Genomic DNA, 8,086 nt, shown 5'->3' with positions numbered 1-8,086 from the left:
TCTGTATAATGCTGAGAGCGTAACCCATTTTGGTTGCAAAAATTGGGAAGCATTTTGCAAGATGTATGGTTTTGATGAGGGTATGCTTGTCACCATGGATCTTGGTGATCCTGGCATCGACCAAGACAATATGGACATTTGGGTCCTTGTTGATACGCCTCCAGTTCTACCGCTATGTGAGTTTCTCAAACATAGTTAATTATTAACTAATCTATATTGTTTATTTCAAAATAGTTGACAACTTATTTCCATTGACAGCTTATTTTGATTGTTCAAAAAATGTGCGGAAAATGGTAGACAAAACCCACTACACCGATGGCTCCGAGTTAACTTATCAGGAGAAAAATCATCTGGTCGGATTTTGTACTGATCTTGAGAATTACAATATCTACAATCAAACTCCTCAAAATTATGGTCAATACGTGCCACTAGTGCACGTGTTGAACTACGGTAACTACCATGGAGATACCCTGGTAAGATTTTGTACTATTACGACATCCGTGCATCTTTTGCATACTTCTAAAACTAGTACATCATTGCTAACTATGAAGTTATTACTATGTTTTTCAACAGAGAATCCCAGAGGATTGTGTGCCTCATTTGATGTATCAGAATGGCAGCCTTCAAGTTTTGAACTTATATCCAGGTCATCCTACAAATCTCAACTGTCCATACCGGATTTCTAGAAGAAGTGGAGACATGCTAATCAGAGAATGGAAAAAATGTATGGACAGTCGTAAGGAGGTTCTTGGAAGCAACAGGAAGCGCCGCGCAAGAATTGGAGACAGGATGATCTCCATTCTCCATAATGGAGAGTCAGGGTCTATATTTTTTTATGCTATTTTACCTTAAATAGGGTATTTTAGGTCCTGCCTAATACTGATGATCATGTGCTAAGAACAATTAAGTAGGGTTGGTTCGATGACTATCAGGATGATGATCGTATGACTTGTTATTAATAACTAGTAGAAGTTGTATGATGATGATTAGTAGGACTTGTTAGGATTAGTATTAATTTCGACAAACTTGCTACTCGCGGTCTCGAGACTTGTAATGTTCTATCTTTGTTCGGTCTTTTGATTTCGGAGACTAATATGATGAATTGTATTCGGAGACTAATCTTCTATTGTATTCGATGAATCTGCTGTTGCTGTGTGGTGCTGTTTATATTCTGTCCAATAATATATTTTGTAATCTGTGCAAATATCAGAAAAAAAATCGCTAATATACATACTAATGGCGCATCACCCAGACGTGCGCCATTAGTATGCCAAAGGACACTAATGGCGCATCACCCACCAGTGCGCCATTAGTATGGCAAAGCACATGCCCACTGGGAGGCATACTAATGGCGCACCGGGGCCTATACTAATGGCGCACTGCCTGGTGCGCCATTAGAGTACCAGATACTAATGGCGCACCAGCGGTGCGCCATTAGTAAAAATTACTAGTGGCGTGATGCTAGTGGCGCACCAGTAGTGCGCCATTAGTAGGCAAAACTGGTGTGCCACTAGTAAGCCTTTTTCTAGTAGTGTGGGGAACCTCTCCGGCGAGCCCCCCTCCCCGCTGCGGGTGGTTCTTCCTTATCTCCAGCGAGCCCCCCACCCCCTGAAAATCGACTGACCCAAAAGTCGATTCAGTCGACTGAAGTGTAGCTAAATCAGAGCAGAGCAGCAGCACGAGCGAGGGGGAGAGCAGCAGCAGCAGCGCGAGCGAGCGAGAGCGGGAGCAGCAGCAGCTGGGCGAGCGAGCGATCGAGCGAGAGCCGGAGCAGCAACAGCAGCAGCAGCGCGAGCGAGCGAGCGAGAGCCGGAGCAGCAGCAGCTGGGCGAGCGAGCGATTGAGTGAGAGCCGGAGCAGCAGCAGCTGGGCGAGCGAGCGATCGAGCGAGAGTCGGAGCAGCAGCAACAGATCCAGCTGGTATGGACGCCGCCGCCGAAGGGGCTCGCACTGGGGGAGAGCCGCCGTGGAGATGTCGCCCACGGCGCCAGCTTCAAGGTAGCCGCTCCATGGGGGTGCGGGATGGAGCACCGTCGGCGCCGGGAGGTCGAGCTAAGGAGAAGGTGCGATGCGATGAGTGTACAACCTCTTTGGTGGCGCCGAGTAGGCCTCGGCTTCGTCCGAGGAGTCGGTGAGGATGTTGCGGTTCCGGTGGAGCAGGTTAAGGCGGCGCTGTGGGGATGGAGCAGCCGCGATAGACGAGGCGATCGTCGGAGCAGCTCCTTGGAGGTGGAGGACGGGGTGGCTGAACCGGCGGGACGACGAGATGGACGACGGATCCTCATCCGGGGAGGTGGACGAGGGACGTCGAGCTGTTGCGGTGGACGACGTCGTCGGGGAAGAGGCTCCGGCTGGGCAGCGCTGAGGTGGCGGACGGAGGAGGGTGGGGTTTCGCGGCTGGAGCGGAGAGGTTATGGCGTCCTGGGATTTCGAATGGCAAACAGGAGGCGATGGGAGGGGGTGAACCATGACTTAGGGACGCGCTTGTCCAAAATGTAGGGTGTGTTACAAAAGTACCCCGCACCGATTTGAACTAGCGGCCCTTTCGGCTCAGGGTTAGAAGGGGGATTTCGCGTGTCGAAATTTGGCAGCTGGAGGGAGTTTTCGCGCGTGTTGTAATTTCGGGATAGCAAGGCGCGGGTTGTGAAGGCGCCAGCTTTGGGAGCACGATATCTGAATTTTCGGCATATAAGAAGGCGCGGGTTGAACTTTAGGGACAAGCCTAACGTGTAATATTGTACTTGTACATACCAAATCAATTCGCACTTCCCTCAACCCAAAAGAAAACGAAAAAATAAAACTATTCACACTACACAAAGAGAGAGTCTTGCCCCGTTTTACTATAAAAATGCTATTTAAAGCTACTCATACCAACAATTTAGTGCAATTAAATGCTATTCGGTAGTATGAATCCATGTTATGTCCAATTAAATTTTTTCGCTTGCTGTATAATGCATGTAACCTACTCATACCAACATTTTAGTGCATTCCAAATGTCTATACTACCGCTGCAATTCGAACTGAATTTGAATTCGTTTCTCTATTTCAATAACAAATCTACAATCATGATTGTTGCCAACTTCAACCATCATTCATGCATTACCTTAATAACACACCACATGATTACTATAGAGATAGATATGAACTATGTGTACTACATGAACTCTAATTCTATTTTTTGAATACACTTGATGTTGATTCCAAATAATAGTACATTTAATGTACTAACTATAGTAGTAGAACGCCCGTGCGTTGCTACGGGCTATAATACATATAAGAATCAGACAAATGATTAAACTCGTCTTCAAGGACTAAGCTTATTTTTACCTCATACTTCGGGCGTGTTCGCACATCAAACGGATCCGAGCGAGCTCCCTAAAATTCAATAGTCTCGCTGGCCTGGTCTTCCAAAATCTAGCCATTGACGAGAAATGTGGTTGTTCCAACTATCCGTCATGTTATGTCAACACGTGGTTCCAAGACAAAAAACCCACCCCACACGCATCCTTCTCTTTTTCCGTCGAGCCCTCCCCTTCCTGCTCGGTTTCCCGTCGTAGCAGGACATTTCCAATTGGAGCCCCCTCCTTTGAAACTGGACAGATGCCGACCTCACACTCACCACACCGTACTCCCCACGTACCGACGAGGAGTCCCCCACCCAACCGCCCCGCTCCTCGCCCAGATAACACCTCTCCCCCCGTTCATGTTGATCTAAGGAGAAGAAGCCATGCGCCACCCATGACGCACCCGAGCCAAGTAGGTAGACCCAATGTCTCGAGCCATTGTTACGTTGTAACATACAATTATATGTCGTGCGATAACACAAAACAAAAATATGATGTTCATTATTGGGCATGCAACTGATATGCCACTGTGTTTGTTATTAACTCTTGAAGCAACCAACCAAGGCATCTACCCTTTTATGCTAACCAAAAATTAGATAACTTGATAAAAAACCAGATCATGCATTTTGTTGCAAAGCCATCTCTAATGAAATCCAATTTGCCTCATTTTCTAAAGTAGGAAAATTATTTTGCTCAGACAACCATAACTGCAGACCAACCCAACCCTCGTCCCGCTCACTCTCAACCCTCTAAAGTAGGAAATCGTCGGTACGTTGCAAATAACTTAGAATCACAAGGAATAGTAACCGAAACAACATCAGCGAACACCCAGCCTTCTATAGTTCTTCAACACTTTTTTGAATGGATGCTTCTAAGGACACATTTTTAATGGATGCTTCTGATGGTATTGTATATGCAATCAGTGACAGCATGTGTAAATAATTCTTAAGATGATGGTGCACTCGACATTAGTTGCATTCCAAATGGGCCCTGATCACATGTTGTGGTCAATTAAAAGAAATAGAATTATCGTGCTGTCAATGTTGCTGGAAGATCAAGATTTACATGTACACAAAAATATATGAGAGAAGTTTTGGCATCTCAAAGACTCTTACTGCTTTTACGTTAGCCTTGCATCTCTCAAATCTTACAGTGATTTCCTTCATGGTAACCGATAATCACACACTCGATTAAACCAACATTTCTAATATATATTTACAGTGCACTGATATAGAAAAAATCTTTTTTAAAAGAGATGATGTTACAGAAGAGACTGAAAGGGAACTAAGACACATTTGCCAAACAACTTATGTTGTTGACTTTGGTCCACTGCCCTTGGGCATTTACGCATAATTCGGAACACAAAAACAGTGCTGTATTGGTAACATTCTTGAAAGAATGATAATTGTTTTAAATACTTCCATAGAGAAAAACTAAGATGCTGAGAAAAAACACAATTTTCTGATCCACCATAAGTGCTTTCGGACATCCGAAAAGATTTGATTCCAGAAGGAAGGGAACAATTCGCATGTACTTACGTCATAAGAACATAAAGTTAACTAATATCCATATGGGGTAGAACTAAAATGCTTAATGATACCAATGCTGGAATTCAGAAATGTTGGCTGCAAGATGCTATCCAAAATACAGAAAAAACCCTGCTCAAATAGTTCGAGTGCACAATTCCTGGAATAGGCAAGGAGCTAACCCCAGGTTTCTGCTCAAACTCTCGTGCCATGTACAGTGGGACATGGTTTTCAGAAAAACAAAATTTTCCATGATGATCCTGAGTACATTCTACTTCCAAAATATTATTGGTTACATGGATAGGGAGATGCTTCTGGTTGGGGAACTTAAGTGCATATCCAGTGGCTGGGAAGAAAGGGCCAAAAATAAAACAAGCCATATATTTCTTTGAAATGCCTATGTCCGCACAAAGAATTAGACTCAATTTATTTCACTTATTACTACATCACAATGAAAAGAACATGAGCCCAAAATAGTGAAATAGCATAGAGAAGTACTGCAATCAAAACATACAAGTGGTCATTGTAATCCACATTGACTCGATGAATGGCATACAAAATGTAAATCAAATATTATTGAAGGGGAGATTGTTGACCTGGTAGCAATGGTATCTTCCTATCAGAACAATGCGACTACAAAAAATCCTAATGTACCGAAAATACATCATGGCAATTTCTTCAATAAACTAATATCAGATAAATGGCCTTCTCGACCAGCAATCTTCTCCTTCAGAATGTACCTGGGCACGTAAAGATACAAAATTACCGATCAAATATCTACAACACAAACTGAACCGAATCAAAAGCAGTTTTGGCTAAAAACTTTGCTGATATCAAACTGGTATCAAACAAATGGCCTCTTGGACCAACATAGGAAAGAAGCATAGGTTTCTCAATTTGGAATAGAAGAGCTCTTCATAAATCTAACAAACTAAACAAAATCAAAAGACCTAGAGCTATGGGGGCTCACCAAAGACATGGAGGCGATCAGTACCCAATGGCCATATGCAAGGCCGATGCAGCGAGGATAAAGTAAACAATATGCAGAAGTAGAATCTGTGGCTCGAGCAAGAAAATAAAAAATACTATCAAAAGGGGAAAACACAAACCTTAGAGGGAAATGTGGGTTCACCAAGAAAATGGAGGCGAGCCGATGAAATCTCCGTCACTGCATGCGAACCTGAAGCAAAGTAAATACAAATGTGCATCAAGATATATTAACATGTGACTTGGGATTTACTTCATCCTTCGAACCCAACACATGAATTTGTAACCTTCAAGGGTGAGCAATTTATGAAAGCATATCTCTCTCTAATTTATCAAATTCTTCTTTCTTATAATTGTAGATTCTGTACAATAATTCGAATGAATAATTGGAAGAGGGTTGGCCTGCTCAAACCTGACATGATGTGTGTGTGGAGAGAGAGAGAAAACCATATCTCAGCACCAACACGATGTTGGGGGGAGCCTTCTTCAAGAATCACCAACCTATTTATTTTCGTAACATATGCTTTTATCGCAGCTCTATCCAGTGGCCTAACTGATCGAAGGTTGATCACCTGTTAAAACATATCAGTAGAAAATAAGTTAGTATTCATGGCATGTACCATGTAGAGTAAAATCATATCGATAGTTACACTGAGAATATATTTTAGAAAAGAAGTTACCTTAGCACTGATTCCTTCCTCCGACAGTATTCAGCAGCCTGTAAACAAACTGAGCATTATAATATGTCAAAATAAAAATGCTGAGAGAGTAATTCAATCCAGCAACAGAACATATTAGGACAAAAATACAAAAGAAAACCACAATTTCCAAAAGGTCTTGTATCTGAATGAAATCATTGCACACACCAAAGCAAAGCTGATATTGTTATAAAAATGTACTTCTTGCTACAAGGATAAAACCAGAAAAGACCATGTGCAAAATGAACTTTCTCGTCAATCTAGCTGGGGGCCTGTTCATATGAAGAAGGGAAGGATCAGCAAAGGAAATAACATATCAAGAAAAGAAAAGAAAAATATTAGAATGTAATATGTTTGCTCATCGATTACCTTCTGCCTTTTTGATAAACATATTATATTTTAACTTGCTCCATTGTTTTCTTTTTCTTTTTTACCAAACTACCATATATGGTACACGAAGAAACAATTACCTGAAGGCATTAATATCTTTTTCAGCTTTTTAGTCTTACTGAATACTCCTGAAGGAGTCAAGGACTTGTTTGCTACTATATATTAATAGGAGTAGGTAAAAGGCCAGTGTCGGTGAAAATATTATAAGGACAAATACATTAAATTCAATGACAAAATCAAGCTTTCAAATGATGCTTATGTGGTATTGCAATGAACTCCGACATCCAAATGTACTGTAAAATAAAAAAATTAACATCTGCTGTGAGCGAGCACAAGTATCGATCAATTTTACAATTGCTGATTTAGATCCTAAGAGGCTATATTTCTTTATTCAACTGATATAAATAAATTAAATAAGATGAGAGTGAGACTACATACATAAAGCTGAATGTGCAAGATCGACATCATTCCCTAAGTGCTTTTCTACTCAACTGCTTCCTTCTGGATGTTTTGAATGTTCAATGGAAAACAAAATTCAAAAATACATGGTCAGATAATTGCAACCTCAGTTTATATATAGAAGAATGTTATTGAAAGAATTGCATCTAACCAAAAACAAACCTTAATTTGAGACATATAGTTTGATGCCTTACCTACAGTTGTAACCTTCTCACCAAGTATGCCAATCTGCATGTTCGAACGGAATTTTCTATCAGAGAGCAAGCAGAGGTTTATACATCAGAATGTTCTATGAGAAGCAAGCAGAGGTTATACATTATATAGAGGAGACTAATAGAGAGTACCAACTCGATATTTCTTGCTGGTCCATACTTCCATTGTCGGCATGAAAATGAAGCACTGCCACCGTTGCCGGCTCCTCCAAATGCCCATCGGTGTAGGCATGCTGGAGAACATACAGTACTGCACGAGTCAAACCAAAGAAGCAAAGAGCGTAGGAAAATAGACAAATGAATACTGAAAGAAAGGAGAAGATAACCACCATATATGTTATTTTGCACAGTTCATTACATGAGTCAAATTACAATGGTTATATTCCAAGGCCATCTGATAGTCCCTATTTTACAAAGCATGGCTTTGATGAACATACCAATCAGCTACTCTTAACGTTCCACATCACCTA

The 8,086-nt window shown here is 41.7% G+C and overlaps 1 long non-coding RNA gene across 4 annotated transcripts; it reads right to left on the bottom strand.

Moving 5' to 3' along the window:
* Window positions 1–5,341: 5,341 nt before the first annotated feature.
* LOC109779612 (uncharacterized) lies at window positions 5,342–7,648 on the bottom strand. 4 transcript variants are annotated; one of them, XR_005759164.3, is made up of 5 exons: window positions 7,599–7,648; window positions 6,538–7,446; window positions 6,270–6,429; window positions 5,980–6,050; window positions 5,342–5,610 (listed from the first exon to the last, which is right to left on the bottom strand). It is a non-coding gene; the product is annotated as an uncharacterized lncRNA (long non-coding RNA). The 4 variants fall into 4 exon arrangements; XR_012187050.1 differs by having other exon boundaries at window positions 5,342–6,050; XR_012187051.1 differs by lacking the exons at window positions 6,538–7,446; window positions 7,599–7,648 and having other exon boundaries at window positions 6,270–6,531.
* Window positions 7,649–8,086: the final 438 nt, after the last annotated feature.

This window comes from Aegilops tauschii, chromosome 6 (assembly GCF_002575655.3).
Source record: "Aegilops tauschii subsp. strangulata cultivar AL8/78 chromosome 6, Aet v6.0, whole genome shotgun sequence".
NCBI lineage: Eukaryota > Viridiplantae > Streptophyta > Magnoliopsida > Poales > Poaceae > Aegilops > Aegilops tauschii.
Note: the sequence above shows the minus strand (reverse complement) of the source record. Positions and strands in the feature narration are given on the sequence as shown.